The 13,652-nt window shown below is 48.3% G+C and overlaps 1 long non-coding RNA gene across 1 annotated transcript in view; it reads left to right on the top strand.

Annotated features, from left to right (window-relative positions):
• The window catches only part of LOC107196170, a 15,239-nt gene extending 3,951 nt beyond the window's left edge, over positions 1–11,288 (top strand). Inside the window, exons 2-3 of the long non-coding RNA XR_001517534.2 lie at positions 6,005–6,342; positions 8,702–11,288. This is a non-coding gene — a long non-coding RNA (uncharacterized LOC107196170). The remainder of the gene's footprint in view (positions 1–6,004; positions 6,343–8,701) is intronic.
• The last annotated feature ends 2,364 nt before the right edge of the window (positions 11,289–13,652 follow it).

Genomic DNA, 13,652 nt, shown 5'->3' with positions numbered 1-13,652 from the left:
AGTAGTCTAGGAAGAGGGAGCTTTGCCTCTTACTTTACGATACTTCCATACATTCTGAGGAGCAGAGCTCAGGTTGAGGTTGAGGATAGGCAGGGAGTGTGTGTAGGGGGTGTTTGCGTTATAAACCATGGGGATATCTTTTTTTTTTTTAATTTTAAAAGAAAAAAGATTATTTCCAAGAGATCTGAAATCAAGGAAAAAAGATACTTCCGCTGATGGTGATAGACGGATATATGTAGGTGTTTTGTTTGAATCCACAGCACTGCAGGCGGGTTAGTTATTATTTGAAAGACTTAGTAGAGAGCCAGGCTTCAGAGGTGGCTGTTACCAGCATTCATTGACTTTCCGGGCAACACAGAGGGTCTTTTAATTAGCGTAACAGGTGTGTTAGAATGGCTTTTTCTTTGGTGAAATGAGTGAAGGTCAAGGTGTAGACTGAGTAGACAAACTAATGCGGATTCAAGTCCCAGGAGCCAAGGAGCCTCCGCTCTTTGCCGTGGCACCCCTGCCCTAGAGTCTGTGGACCCTGTACCCTTCCCCGCCTGACCCCACCCCCCCGAATGGGGGTTGCTGCCACCTGACCCTGACAAGATTAGCTGACCCATGGCTGGTATCAATCATTGCATCTGTTTCCAGTGGACCTTTCATACGAGGTGCGTGCTGGATTGACCAGCATGACAGAGTCTGGGACCTTTCCGGTTTTACAGAGTAGATGGCATGGCCGCTTTATTGTCAGTCCGCTGGCCAGTGTCTGTATATGTGGCAGAACATGGACTGTGCCTTGTTCCGATATAGTGTCCTGACTGGCAGTGAGGTTGTGGGGTGGAGACCTAGGCCTCTGAGTCACCGGCCATGACTGACATCCAGGCCTCCCGTAGAATGAGCAAGCTGAGGCAGGCCACGGGGTGACCCATGCGTCATTGCCGAGGCAGGCCCTCGGGGAGAGGGCCGTGGGAAGCAGGACTGCACCCAGGAGGACCGCAAACCTAGAGGAGGGCCCTGTCTTGTCGCGCCTGCAAGTGGCATTTGCGACTAAGAAGCCCAAGGCCAGCAGTCTGATCCACCTGATTAGCAATTTCCCCTGTGGGTTGACCCCAAGGCCTGGGAAAATCTGCTGTGGTTTTCAAGTGACTTTACAGTAAGAGTCAGAGAGGAGGGGGCGTGGCTTTTGGAGAACTTTTTTTTTTTCCAGATGATACAAAGAAGTAGCAGAGCCAGCTGGTCAGCTGGGTGTATTAGGAGACAGAGTTGCCTCGAGAAACAGCTGCAGTAGACGAGAAGGCGTGCTTGCTACCTGGCAGATCACTGTTAGTCACTGAACAGACTATTTCTGGTCCTTAAAACAGCACTATGAAGTGAGTACCGCCTACCATACTTCAAAGAAAATCACTTCAACAGCAAACACTGAAGTTCTGTGTAAAGTCTCAAGCACCGTGCTCTGGACCTAACGTGCATCACGTCATCTAATCCTCACTGCGACGTCTGAGGTAGGAACTGTCATTACGGTGACCACAGAACCAGCTCAAATGGTCCTGTCCTATTTCTAAGAAGATCCTGAGTTGCCTTTTTAGAGACAACAGACCAAAACCACAAATCATGCAGCAGAAGCACGCACAAAGGAGAGAACTTTGACCTTCAGTTACCCCGGAAACCAAAGTCTCACCCTACCGCCCCCCCCAACCAAAGGACTGAGACAGTAACCGAACTCGAACACGGAACCCTTTCAGAAGCAAAGTGCCCTTTGTCCAAGAAGGCCCAGCGCTGAGGCCTCTTACCTTAAATGGCCAAGTTGCAAAGCTCTCCAGTCAAAACCTGCACGTAGGTACTTCCGCACACCAGCTTGTCCCCCCAACCCCTCAGTCTGTGCCTTTAAAAACCCTTGATTAAAAGTCATCAGGAGATTTTGAGGTTTAACTGCCAACTTCCCATTCTCCTTGCTTGGCACCCTGCAAATAAAATGGCTTCGATTTCTCCATCAGAACCATCGATGTTCAGTGTTTGGCTTTGCTGCGCATCGGGAGGGCGGACCCCCTTTTGGTTCCGTTGAGTAACGTTGCATCCCCGTTTTGTAGGAAAGGAAGGCAGGCCCACCGCTGTTCAGTCACTTGCCCAGTCACACAATGGGCAGCTGCCAAGCAGAGCAGGCTGACTCCAGAGTGCTCACCATGCCCACTGCACTCTGCCTTCTGCCCGCGAGTCAGCTGGGACTCAGGTAACCGTAAATGTGCCCATGGGCAAATGAGGGCTGGCCGAGGCAGCATTGGAACTCAGTTTTATCAAAAATGCTGTTGCAGTCACTCAACAACTATTCGATGCATGTCGAAAGAGATCGTGCCGAAAAGGTGGAGTCTAAAGACCAAAACCCACAATTACTGCCCCAAAAAGGGATCAGCAGAGTGGAAAGACAACCATGCCAACAGTTCTAATTCAGCTTGCTGGAGGGAGATCTAGTGGGATCCTGTAAGGAGCCGTGGGTTTGCCTTGGAAGTCTTCACAAAGGAATTTATGCTGGAGAAAAACCAGACAAGACTGGTCAGAAACCGCTTGATTAATTTTTTAAAAAAGTATTGCAGTAGAGAGAAAAAAAAAGCAAAATCACTCTTAACCACATAACCGCATAAAGAACTTAGAGCCTTTGAGTTGAAGAATAAGCTTTGAAAACCATCGCTGAATCTTTTAAATCATCTGACATGATTTTTACAAACCATCTCTAATTTCCAAACCAACCATTGCTTTTCGGTTATGGAATTTATCTAAAAACGTTTCAAGTCTTGAAAAGAATTCAAGTAAAAATATCTTTAACAGGAAAGAAAAACTAACAAGTTTCATTAGCACTAGGAGTGTTCGTATTTTTTTTTTCTCCTCGGGTGTCAGAAGCTGAAGAACAGTAAATACTGTGGAATTCAAAAATACACTTGCTTTGAGATTTTCTTTGGCCTTCACATCCAGCTAGCACGTTACCGACTGAAAAAGCAAACTTTCATTCTTAAAGGCGAAGCACATATTTCGTTCTTATTATTTTCCTCTGAAAAAGGGAGTTTATGTGCTTTTTTATCCAGATGAGAGAATAATGTATTCAAAGCACAGCAACTTGAGAATATGATTTGCTTTAGGAGAACTAAAGATATATGTACTTCCCAAACATCAAGCTCAGGAAAGGAGAAGGTAACTTTGAAGAGGCTTTTGTGCAGCATTAACAAGCTGAAAGCTCATCCTGATGGGCGGCCCATAGGCAGCGAAAAGGAAGACCTCTGCGTCTTTCTCTGCTCACCACTCTGCTCTGGGTACTTCGGTTCTGCTCACCAAGGTGTGCGGGTTTTTCCCACACCAAGAAATTCTCCAATTCTGCCGACACCGACTGGGTGTCCTGTGATTCAGTTCAATTCTGACAGTACCTGGCGCCAGCATCAGATCCCACAGGTTAAGGGCTCAGTCCCACAAGACGCCCCACCCGCTCCCCAGATGCCCATTGCAAGTAGTGCGTTCACAGGTTACCCACAATCTGTCCAACGTGGCTACAGATTGGGGGGTTCCCGTGCTAGATTACCGGTTTGTTATGAACAGATACAACTCGGGGATGGCCAGGTGGAAGAGATGCGTAGCACAAGGCATGGGGGGAGGGGTGGAAACTTCCTTCCGGTCACCAGCCCCGAGGCTCCCGGAACCCCTACGAGGTTTTTACCGGGCTCCGTTATGTAGGCGCGGTGGATTAAATCTACGGCCCTCCGTGCCCGAGTCATTCTCCAGCCCAGGGAGTGCGCGGTTGGTCTGAAGTCTCCCGCCCTCCAGTCACAGGTGGGTTCCCTTGGTAACCAGCCCCGCCCTTACGATGCCCGGGCTTTCCAAAAGCCCCCGGTGATTGAAAGGGGCTAATTGTGAATAAAAAGGACACTAAAGATTTCTGTATTTCCAGATGATCAAGTTCAGGGAAGGAGATGAGACTAGGCTGCAGCTGACGATAACTCTGAAGAGGCTTTTATGCTGCATTGAAAAGTTGAAAAAGGACCCTTTGCCTTTATCGCGCTATGACCTAGGAAACTAAGGGTTTTAGGAGCTCTGTGCCAGGAAAGGGCACGAAGACCAAATAGCTATTTATTGTAAATCACAATATCAGTCAGTATTGAAAAACTTTTGTCCAGAGCCTGAAATGATCAGTTCTACCGATTTATAAAGCTCCTCTTGGTGGCAGACCCGGGGTTGGCTGGCGGAGGACGGAGACCAGGAGGAGCCAGCAGCCGCTGTGGTCTCAGCTCCCAGCCGCGCCCCCGGGGCCCCGCTCTGTGATGCGGCCCGCTTTGCCAGATGATGTGGCCCGCTTTGCCAGATGATGTCACGTTAGGCTCTTGCTAGGTGACGGCAGAAGGAGGGTGAGCCACTCGTTGCGGTCTGCCCAGGACTTTTAACATTGGAACGCCTGCCTCCAGGGGACCCCTTCCCAGCCGGGTTGGTCACCTTACGAGCAAGGGACTTGCAGGCTGTCGCGTGTTACTTACTGGGGCCGCGACAGCTGCAGCACGTCTTCCTGTAGCAGAGGCCGATCCAGTTTGTAGTTCTCTTAACACTTGCCAGACCAATTTCATCAGAAACATCCGTGCCAGGCAGCTGGTGCAGAGTCTCTGTCCCCTGACTCTGGGGGCAGGGTCCTGCAGATGTCACTCCTGTGGTACCTTAGAGCCCTGAGTGTCAGAGCGTGGGCCTTGGACCAGCAGCGTCAGCATCAGCTGGGAACTTGTTAGAGATGCAAAGTTCCAGGCCCATCCCGGACCAGTCCGAGGCCCAGGGTCAGGCTCAGCGGGCTGTGTTTTAGCAAGTCCTCCAGGCAGTTCTAACATTTAAGAACTGTGGCCTTAGAGTTCTCTCTTTACCAGCTCGGTTATCTAGATAACTTTATATGGAGCTGGCAATTCCTTACATTCCGAAATACATTGAATTTCCTCTGTTAAAGTAACTGGTGTGGTTTCTGTCTCCTCACTGGACCCTGACTGATCTAGAGCCTGCTACAATAATACAAGTCAGAGATGAAGATTGTCCAAACCAGAGCAGCGGGAATGGGGGTGAGAGGGAGTGGGGGTGGGGGGTTGGAGAAGAGGTGACAGACAGAAGATATTTACACGGCCTTGATTGCTATTTGGGAGGAGGGAGGACAGCTCCCAGGTTCTTGGCCCAGGTCCCAGATGGATTGTGGTGCCCATTCATAAAACACAGGCACTGTAGGAGGAGGGGCGGGGGTGGGGTAGAGGACATGATCAATTTGCTTTTGGATTTGATCAGATTCCAAGTGAGATACTCAGGTGCAGACATCCCATAGGCAGTTGGCTAGAGGGTCTTGAGCTCAAGGGAGAGGTCTGGATAGAAATCGAGGTTTGGGAATGATCAGCATCCAAGTGTCAACTGAAGCCATGGGCCTGGATGAGTCTTCCCAAGGAGCCAAGCAGCATGAGAAAAAGATCCTCTAACCAGGTGTCCTAGGAGTAGAGATCAGGACAGACCGTGAGGAGGGATAGGCAGGGTGGTGGGAGGAGAGTCAGAGGGATGAAGAGTTATAGAGGGTGGGGGACAAGGGAGGTTCAAGAAGCTGGGTCAAGTGTGGCCGAGAGGCCAAGGAGGTGTATTAGCCAGGCCTTTTTTTCCTGTATCCTGGTGCTTTGGCATCTGGGGCCTCGCAGACCCTGGAGGGACTGCCCTTGCCAGGACTGGCCAGCTTCTAAGGGTAGTAAAGAACTCACCCATGAGCACGCCTTTCAAATACGAACGAACCCATCCAGAGCCCCCGCCCAGCTCCTCTATGAGGCTCTCACACTCTGGGCCACTAGCTGCCTGCTCTAATCACCCCAGGGCCGGGTCCCAGACGACTGGGGGATACCCCGTGCCTCCTTATTGCACAAAAGGTAGCAAACTCTGCACGCCAGTTAGCACCTTGCCTTTTTCACGGAACTGTATCTTAAGCACGCACACACACACATCTTGTGTATATGTAATCCTAATATATCTTATTTCCTTTCAGAGCTGTATGGCATTCTATCCGGGGTCGATGCAGTGTCGTCGATTTAACCAGCGCCCTATTCATGGCCACTTCAGTCGTGTCCAGGTTTTGCCGTCACAAATAGTGCTGCAGTGAAGAGACACATTCCTATGGCATTGCATTTCCCCATCTGCGTGTCTGTGCCGTGCAATCCTAGACGTGGGGTTGCTGGGTCAGAGGGCGAGTTTGCTAGGTATTGCCAGGTGCTCATCCACGGTGCTTGTCCGTCTCTGCGTTTCACCAGCAGCGTGTGAGAACCCCTCTCTCCTCACAGCATTGCCATTGGCACATTGTCGAACATTTGGATTTTTGCTCATCAGGTAGGTGAGAAAAAGGATCTCAGTATAGCTGTAACTTTTTTTTACTCTGTGTGAGGTTGAGCATATTTTTATATACGTGGGGACATTTGCATTTTTTAATGTGAACTCTGTTCACATACCTTTCTCGCTTTCAAGAGGTTTCTTAGTCTTTTTTTTCCATCGATTTTTAGATACGCTTTATATGTGAGGGATACTAATCCTTTGCCACGTAAGCTGTACGTGTTTTCCTTGTTTTGTCACCTGTAGTTTTTAGTTTGCGTATGGCGGGTTTATTTTTTGGAACTAGAAAAGGTTTTCCTTTTTGTTTAGCTATTTAACAAAATTCTCTTTTATTGCTTTTGGGTTTCGATGAATAATTTAGAAAATTTACCCCAATTTCAGGCCATGAGGGCAATCACCAGTGTTTTCTTTTATTACTTGCGAGGTGGCACTTTTTCACTTAGATCTTAGATACACTTGGAATTTAATCTGGCATCCAGTGCGAGGATTGAATTCATGCTTTGCTTTTGGGTTATCAAGCTGTTCTAATACTGCTGCATAAAAAACTTCCCTAACGTCCCCCCCACCCCCGAATTCAAAACTATTACGTTAATTATATCATAGAATACATTCCATGAGCAAATGCTTCTATTTCTGGATTTTCTAATCCTTCCCTTGATCTGTGTGCTTACTCGTGCATCCATGACATTGCTTTATATTGTTTTTAACATCTGGTAGAGCTACGGCCTCACTTCTCCTCCTCCCCCTTTTTTTTGCCTGTTGTCCCTCTCAATGAACTTTATAATCAAATTGTCTAACTCTAGAGGAAACCCCAATGACATTTTTATTAGGATCGAGATACATTTGTACATGAACTCAAGGGCTTTGTAATGTTGGCACAGTCTTGGTTTCCAACCCTGGAGTCCAGGCGCCATCTGGTGGCTACTGTGTGCAATGGCAATATTTTCTTTTAAAAAGCAGCTCAAAGCTGTAAACATCATCACACATACTTTCTGTGGGTCAAGTATTGAGTTGGTGCGGGGTGGTCTCTGGATGGTTCTGGCTCGAAGCCCTATCAGTGAAGATGTTGGCCAGGCCTGCGGTCATCAGAAGGCTTGACTGGGGCCGAGGGTATCCCCTCTCAAGGTAGGTCATTCACATGCCTGGAAGACAGTGCTGTTCGTTGACAGGAGGTCTCAGTTTCTCGCTGTGTAGCCCCCTTCATGGTGTGTCTTCATGACATACGTCTGGCTCCCTCATATCAAAGGTGGACAGAGAGAGAGAGAGAGAGAGAGAGAGAGAGAGAGAGAGAACAAAAGGGGTGTGTGTGTGTGTGTGTGTGTGTGTGAGAGAGAGAGAGAGAGAGAGAGAGAGAGAGAGAGAGAGGGGGAAGATAGCCTGCTAGATAATTTCAGACTTAGAGGAAAGTTGCAGATAACGCAGAGTTCCCCGGTCTCTCTCCCCTGTCCCCCTTAAGTTAGCGCTGTGGCGCAGTGGCCAAAACCCAGGGATGAGCCTTGATACCATATTAACTAAAGTACCAACCTGATTTGAATTTTAATAGTTTTTCTGTTCTAGGATCGAATCCAGGATCCCACACTGCACTTGGTTGTCTCTTTAGCCTCTAGTCTGTGGGCCGGTCCTCTGTATTTCCTTGGCTTTCATAACCTTGACATTTTTGAAGAGTACTTATCAGCTGTTTTATAGAATGTTTCTTGATTTGGGTTCGTCTTGTTTTTCATGGTAGAAATGCACAAAGTTTATGCATTTTTGCCAAGAATACCACAAAATGATGTTGTGTCCTTCTCAGTGCCTCATACCAGGGGGTTCATGATGTCCCTGAGTCTTATTCCTTTTGGCCTTGACCACTTGGTTATAATAATTAATGTTATTAACAACTAGTTATTAAGAAGTGCCTATGGGGAGATACTTGGAGACTATACAAGCCTCGTTTCTCCTCAGACTTTTACCCACCGATTTTAGCCTCCAAGGGTGGATCTTGTCTACAGCAGTTATTATCGGGACATTTGCCTAGTAGTGATTTTTCACGTCCCTTTTCCTTCTGTATTTATTAATTAGAATTCTATTGAAAGGCAGAGCTATCCCTTCTCCCCATTTACTTATGTGTTTGATCATTTGCTTAGATCAGTATGGACTTGTGGATATTTGTTTCATACTAAGGATTAAAACCTAATATTGGGAGACTTAAAAAAATTTTTTTTTTGACAATCTAGATATAAAATGGCATGCTATTATGATTTTAACTAGAATCTTTCTGAATACTGAATACTAATGAGGTTGGGCACCTTTGACTCTTCCCTCTGTGACTTTTTTGAAACACTTATAGCAGGTGTTTGTCATTCTTCTCTTGTCTCTCCAGGTCGGGAGGTCAGGCTGATGGCACAGAAAGGGGTCTGTGTCTTAGGAAGCAGGCCTGGAATACTGTAGGGCCTGCCTACATGTTAAACGCAACTTTTAGGCTTTGTGTCCCACCTCGGTGCTGTTGAATCCTGTTGCAATTTGAGCTCCCTGGAAGCAGACGCTGAGCTGCAGTTTGAAGTGCAGGACATTTGTTAGCGCTTCACGCCAGTGGAAGGAGGAGGGGAGAGCCAGAGTTGGGCAGATGGAGAATTTGAACTGTGATGCAGGCCCCACATCGGCCTCGGTCGACCCCACAGGAGACTCTGAGTGTGGATAGCTTAACAGAGCTGTCCCGTTTGGCTTAAATTCCCGGGCTTCATATCCCCGACTCCATCGGTCACTGATGGGGCCATCCCCGGAAGGGCCTGGATTTGAGCGGGGCAGCTCTCTGCACCTGAGGCTGACGCCGAGAGAGCTGACAGCAGGAAGTTGTCTGCTGACAGCCCCCAGCAGCTGGAGCGAGGAAGTAAGTCACTGCAGATCACACAGGGTGTATACAATGGAATATTACTCGGCCATAAGAAAAGATGAAATATTCCCATTTGTGACAACATGGATGGATCTGGAGATTATCATGCTACGTGAAATAAGTCAGAGAAAGTTGAGAACCATATGATTTCACTCACGTGGGATATAAAACTGGAAACCACAAACAAACATGACTAACAGAGACTCAGGGACACGGACAGTGGATCAGTGGTCACCAGAGGGAAGCGGGGACAGGGAGGTCGATGGGGTAAAGACGGTCAAATATTTGATGACGGAAGGAACGTTAACTTGGGTGTTGAACACACAATGCAGTGTTCGTGTGACGTATTATTGAATTGTACACTTGAAACCCATTTAATTGTATTAACCAATGTCACCCAATAATTTTAATTAAAAAAAAGCACGCGGGGTAGAGCTGACTTTCAACACGTGCTCAATCCCAAATCCCTGCTCTGTGCCGTCACCTCGCGTTTTATCTCGCAGACTGGGACGTGCGCGATTTCGGGTCCGGTTCCGCTGGTTCCGCGTTGCTAGTGTTTCTCCCGCCCTGCGTGGGAAACACCGAACCGCAGCAACGACACCGCTGTCAGCCAAACGCTCCAGCGATAACTGCTCTGAGCGAGTGCTGCCTTGTTCGCTGTTCATCTCAAACTTCTGTGTCCAGTGCAAACCCCACCCCGAATTCTGGGCTCATCTTTCCAGCATCTGCTCCTGGCTGTCTAAGCGACTCGCAAGCGACTTGCGTCTGAAGCTGAGCATCTGATCTGCCTCCCAAACCTGCACGCCCTGCAGGCTGCCCGTCCCAGGTAACGCAGCTCCGTCGGCCCTGCCGCTCAGGCCGCAGCCCTTGGAGGCGTCTTCCACGGGCTCCCCTCTTCCTTCCATACGTCACACCTGATCCGTCAGCAGATGCCACTGACATATCCCCAATGCAGAAACCCCGGACGGAGACACACGCACCTCCTCCCTGAGCTCTTGCAGTTGCTCCGTAGCCAGAACCGGGCTGTGTGTTTCCACTTTGGTCCTGCTAAGTTATTCTCCTGTTGAAATGCAAACCAGATCATGTCCCTTCTCTGCTGCTACCACCGGTGGCTTCGCCAAGTCCAAAGTCCCTTCAGAGGGCCCGGCAAGATCACCCCCTCCCACCCCCACTACCCGTTAACTCTGACTTCATCTATTCTCTCCCTCCTTGCTCACTCCGCTCTATCTGGAATTTTCTTCCTCCAGGATCCCTGAGGCTCCCTCTCTTGCATCCCTCAGGCCTCTGCTCAAAAGTCGCCTCGTCAGAGAGGGCGCTCCTGGCTCCGCCTCTAAACTCGCAGCTCCCGTCTGGGTCCGCCATGTCCTCTTGGCGTGTATTTCTCCACTGTGTTCATCACCACCCAATAAATTTACTTATTTCTTTCGTCTATTATCTGTCTCTCCACCAGAGTGTGCAAGATGCACAAGGACAGGGAATTCTGTCCCTTTTGTTCTTGCCGAATCCCCAGTGTTAGAACGGTACCCAGCACATAGTAGGTGCTCAATAAATATTTTTAGATGAATGCTGGCAGGAGTTTGATGTAGCACTTACTTCTACACGAGAATAAATTTGTTCCTTTTTTAATTTTAATTACACTAGTGGTATATGGAAGTGTTCTCAGGAGACATTAAAATATTAGAGGAACACAAAGTCCCTCTTGATGTATGTGGTAGACATTTTACATTTTTCATCTACCCAGAAGCCAAACGTTTCTTCTGTTTTGGAAACTCCTTAGTTCTGTGGGTTTGGTGGGAGAGGCGAATCAGCAGCTCCCATTGAAGAGACTGTATTAGTTTCCTGTTGCTGCTGTAACAAATTGCTGCAGGACGTGTTTCCATAGTGTAGTGGTTAGCACGTCTGCTTTACACGCAGAAGGTCCTGGGTTTGCGCCCCAGTGGAGCCACGGTCTATGGCCATGCCACCCTGAACAAGCTCGATCCCGTCTGACCTCGGAAGCTGCGCAGGGTCCAGCCTGGTTGGAAGTACTTGGATGGAAGACCAGGTGCTGTAGGCAGAAATAGTAATAATCAAAAAAGAAAAACAAATTGCTACAAACTCAAGGCCTTAAAACAGCATAAATTCATTATTGTATAGTTCTGGAGGTCAGAAGTCAGAAATGGGTGTCGCTGGGCTGGAATCGAGGTGCTTGCAGGGCCGATTCCTTCTGGAAGCTCTTGCGGAGAATCGATTTCCTTGTCCGTTGTGGCTTCTAGAGGCTGCACTCCTTGGCTTGAAGCTCCTTTTACGTTCAAAGATGCACAGCATCCTCTTCCTCTCTGACCTCTGCTTCTGCCCTTGCACCTTCTCCCTCGAACTCCGATCCTCCTGCCTCCCCCTTATATGGACCCTTGTGAATATGTTGAGCCACCACCATAATCCAGAGTAATGCCCCCACCTTAAGATCCTTAACTTCATCACATCTGCAGTGTCCTTGTTGCCATGTAAGGGAATGTATTTCCAGGTTCTGGAAATCGGGGCAAGGACATCTTTGGGGGTCGTTATTCAGCCTGCCACAGAAGCTGAGCGTGGGCTTCTTGACAAGACTTGTATATTCTTGTCACATCGCTTCCTTCACTCCCTCCGAGACACAGCATAGTGAGGTTAAGCGTGAACTGGCTAAGCGCAGACTCTGGCTCTGATATTTTTACCAGGCGTGCAGAATGCTGAACGAAGCGTTTCTCTGAACCTCAGTTTCTTCATCTGTAGAGCGGGTGAATAACGCCCGTCCCCAAGGTTGCTGCGAAGATGAAATGAATCGATACGTGTAAAATGCCGACGACGTGCCTAGAACGTAGCAAAATGCTGCAGGATTTAAGAGTTGTTTCCAGAAAGATCTGGCGTAGTCAGGGAGATGAGCTTAAGCATTTTCTTAATAAACAGCTCATGCTCTGTCCCGATGCACTGTTTCAGGCACAGGCCGGGGAGAATAGCTCTGCATAATAAACGGAGCTGGATCCTAAGGGGTTCACATCCGAGCCTATGCGATACAATACGAGGCAATGGCAGAGAGCAGGGACTTGGGATCAAGTACGTTTTGGAAGTGTGCCCCACCCCGTGTGACCTTGAGTGACTGACTTCATCTCTCCGAGCCTCAGTTTCTTCTGCCGCGAGATGGGGCTCACCCAGCGCTCAGTCCTGCTCCCCGCAGCATGGTGCTAACGGTGAAATCTGGCCCAGTATATAAAGGAAGCACACAGCGCCTGAAGCCGTTAATGACCATCACTCTCGTTAAGAACGAGAACAAGGAGGGAGGAGAACTCAGCGTGCTCAGCGGTGAGGTCCCTCCCGCGGACCAGGACAGCTAGTCAGTCCCTAGCTGCAGCCGAAGGCTCTTCTGCCAGGGAGCCCCTTCCTCTTTTCTGTGTCTGGCTCTTTTTCTCTGTCGAGACTCGGAACTGGTTGCCTCTGCTGCAGGCAGACTTTTCCGATACCTTCCCAGTAGGCAGAGAGGCTGAGGGGATGGGCATGTGCTGAAGGTCCCCTGGGGGATCTGCGTGGAGCCGGAACTCAGAATGGTCCAAAGCACTGGTAACCACGGAGAGGCAGACCCAAACCCCTGGTTCCTGAAAGACATGTGGTTTGGGGACCTTATTCCTGGTGCCCTCGGCATCTGGGGCAGTGGTTCTCAACGTGTGGGTTGGGGGCCCTGTCAGTACGGTTTCTATAATAATCAGATATTTTTTGCCTCATTCACTATCATCTCCCACGAGGACTCAGCGGAGTTTTCCAGAGGTTACATGTGCGACGGTGTCATTGCTTTGCCGGCTAACGGGTTCTCTGCGTAGGTATTCCTGTGTGTGTTTTAACAACTTTATCGAGATATAAGTCATGTCTGCCCATTCAGTTTACCCCCATAAAGTGTACAATTCAATGGTTATCAGTACATCCATAGACTTGTGCAGCAATGACCACAATCAATTTTTTAAAAATTTTGTCACCCCCCAAAAGAAGTCCGGCACCCATTAGCAGTTATTCCCTGTTCCCTCACCCTTAGCTCCTGCACTGACTAATTATTTTCTTCTCTAAAGATTTGCTTGTTCTGGAAATTTCATGTAGACTGACTTCTTTCACTTAGCATAATGTTTTCAAGGTTCGTGCACATTGTAGAATGAATCAATACTTTATTCCCTTTTTATTGGCAAGTAATATTCCACTGTATGGGCATACCACATTATATTTATTTATTCGTCAGTTGAGGAACATTTGGTTTGTTTCCACTTTTTGGCTATTACAAATTAGGCTGCTTATGGGCATTTGCGTATAAATTTTGTACAGACACATGTCATCATTTTTCTTGAGTATATACCTACCAGTGGAAATGACTGGGTCAAATGGTAACTCTATATTTAACCTTTTGAGGACCTGCCAGTCTGTTTTCCGAAGTGGCTGCACCATTTTA

The sequence above is a fragment of the Pteropus alecto genome, unplaced genomic scaffold, assembly GCF_000325575.1.
Source record: "Pteropus alecto unplaced genomic scaffold, ASM32557v1 scaffold271, whole genome shotgun sequence".
NCBI classification, from domain to species: Eukaryota; Metazoa; Chordata; class Mammalia; order Chiroptera; family Pteropodidae; genus Pteropus; species Pteropus alecto.
Note: the sequence above shows the minus strand (reverse complement) of the source record. Positions and strands in the feature narration are given on the sequence as shown.